We start from the raw sequence: 2,820 nt of genomic DNA, 5'->3' as shown, positions 1-2,820 counted from the left end.
ACGGAAAGCTGGGGTGAGTTACCCAGAGCTGCAGAGGCACGCGACACCCCACACTCTGTTCCTTCACTTTGGCTTTTTTTCTCTGCTCCAGCCTTCATAAACATCAGCCTAACAGCTAAAATGCTAAACAATCTGATTCGGACACATTTAGTCATTTAGCAGACGCTCTTATCCAGAGCAACACAATTTCATACACAGTACAGCATACCCTTCCACCATGCATGCACACACACAGGTGTAACATTTTTCAAAGTCATTTTGGTTTGTGCATTGGCAATTGTCATCCTTTGTAACTGTTACAGTTAAAATGTGAAAGTTCCTACTCCAGTGACTGCTTGTCTGTTAGAACTGGTCTCCATTGTCACTAAAGGTTACAGTCAGTTGACAGTTAACTTTTTAAATGTGTGGTTGTTGATGTATGTTGATAGAATTGTGTTACCATCAAACTAATTATTTTGATCAGGTTTTAAATAACAGCATCAGGGACACGTTGTCCACAGTGTTGCAGAGTAACACACTTGGAAAAGATTTAGGATTAGCCAGTAAACAAAAGTCCTAAACAATAGAAAAGTAGTTCTGAAGAAGGGGTTGTCTACTTTTCAAGTAGTCCTTCACTCCCTGTTTCCTTCTGACCACAAATATTTGGGTAGGCAATGTGCTGGCCAGATTTGTGCTGTACATAGTTCAGGTTTCAACATAGCAAATGTGTTTCTCCAAACACTCAAAAAACCCTTTATGCACAATGGGTTACAAAGGGAATCAGAGAGTTCATCTTTACAGTTGGTGAGCATAAAGTAGCAAAAACAACCAACAAACCTGGATGTGATTGTAACTTCCATTTCAACCCCCATAATGTTATTGTTTATGTGTATGATATGTCATCTTTCTGCTGGAGCTGTCCAAAGGGACACTCCTACATTGGGGTCTAAATTTGACTTTAGTCAAAAGACAACTGACAACTGGCAACTGAACTAATAATATTACATTTAGTCATTTAGCAGACACTCTTATCCAGAGCGACTTACAGTAAGTACAGGGACATTCCCCCCGTGGCAAGTAGGGTGAAGTGCCTTGCCCAAGGACACAACGTCATTTGGCAAGGAATCAAACCAGCAACCTTCTGATTAATAGCCTGATTCCCTAACCGCTCAGTCATCTGACCTCCGGTTATTGCACGGTATGTGCACAGCACGCAGGCAAGCATGCAGCCACTGTCAGAGGTTGTTATCTAGAAGATTAGACACATGCCAAAAGGGAGACAATGTGCCAGTTTTCCCAAATATAATTCACACAATAAAGATTGATTTGGGAGCAACAATTATCTAGTCACTATACGTGTTTGCTAATAATTTTGTCAATCAATCAATCAATCTGCTACACAGCAAGTACAGTAAGCAAGCCAACTTTGTTAATGGATACCTTGCTAGGTTTGCATACTAGGGCTCGCTTTTGGAATGACCTCATATCTTGCTTCACTCTGGCCTGCTTATCAGTTGTTGGCTCTTCTCTGTCTTTGGATCACTTGATGGTGGAAACACAATGTCCCCCCCAAAAAACACACTAGTGCTACAGCCAAAAATACACACACACACAAACACATGCACACATGAGAAGTCTGGGGCAGCCCACCCAAGATGTACCAACCTCAGTGATAAAAAAGGAAAACTCCCTTTCAGCCTGGTGCTATGTGTTTGGCCAATTACAACTCATGTGCACAACTATACCACACCTTGTTGCAATGGTTGTTGCTAATGGGCATAGGGCTGTACTGATAAAGATCAGATCTGATAAAGGTAGATCATACCTTATTGACTACTTCAGCCTGGCTCTAAACATGGGTGTGTATTCTGTTCGGATCACTACAAAAATGCAAAAAATGTGAACATACATACATACACACACATACACTGACCACTTTCACCTTGTAGACTACTGAGAGGAAGCTGAGTAAAATGGGAGTGTTGAAAGTGTGATGCTTCCTTGCTGGTAAGACAATACATAGCAACACCAAAGTTGGGTCTTTGTGATTTCAGTGACAAGAACTTCCTACTACCCGGAGTGTGTGTGCCTCATAATCTCTCCCATTAGTCCTTTCTGTACTGAAAAGAACAAAAAAGAATGGGAAAATTCACAAGTCGATTCATGTTGTTCTGGTTGGGTTGTGTTTGGCATGTATCCTGTGTGTGTGTGTGTGTGTGTATTTAAGTAATGTTTGATGTACCAACTAACCTAATGTGAGGGGTCAGGTGGAACACAGGGTCCGGGGGCACCCTCTCCCGGGAGGTAGGCCTGAAGACGCTTAATTGAGGAAATCAACTAACAGGTGTAACTCATATTCCTGATTGTGCTTGCTTTAAAAGGACCCGATTAGAGGAAGGAGAAGAGAGTGGAGCCGGAGAGTGACGGGCGCAACGGCGGTTGAGGGACCGTCTAAGACTGAAACAGTTATATGCATTTATTTACAAAGTGTTTTTTTTTTGTTGACGGGTTTTGACTACCTAGTACGGCAGTGTGCCTGCTAGCGTTCTGGCTCCGTTAAAAAGAGAACAAAATATAAATAACCGAAGTATTGCTGCAAACTGTCCGTGTCAGCGTCTCATTTTGCTCTCCTGCACCCGGGGGGGGGGGGGGAAATCATCACACTAACATAACAGACCAAGTTACCCTTGCTCTATGATAATAAAATATTACATCCAAAGTAGGAAGGTACTAAGAGCACTAGAAACACTAGCAAAACATTATTTTTAGTTTGCATCTTTTATTGTTGTACTGCCAGATGCCCTTTTATGTGAAAAGTTTTGTATTCATTTATTTCAACTG

The 2,820-nt window shown here is 41.7% G+C and overlaps 1 long non-coding RNA gene across 1 annotated transcript; it reads left to right on the top strand.

The window, feature by feature from the left end:
• The first annotated feature begins 1,848 nt into the window (after nt 1-1,848).
• Nucleotides 1,849-2,579, top strand: LOC146258294 (uncharacterized). The gene is made up of 2 exons (XR_014729809.1): nt 1,849-1,986; nt 2,361-2,579. It is a non-coding gene; the product is annotated as an uncharacterized LOC146258294 (long non-coding RNA).
• Nucleotides 2,580-2,820: the final 241 nt, after the last annotated feature.

This window comes from Hypomesus nipponensis, chromosome 14, assembly GCF_054491055.1.
Source record: "Hypomesus nipponensis isolate SF chromosome 14, ASM5449105v1, whole genome shotgun sequence".
NCBI lineage: Eukaryota > Metazoa > Chordata > Actinopteri > Osmeriformes > Osmeridae > Hypomesus > Hypomesus nipponensis.
The sequence above is the reverse complement of the archived record's forward strand: the minus strand, read 5'-3'. Positions and strand labels throughout refer to the sequence as shown.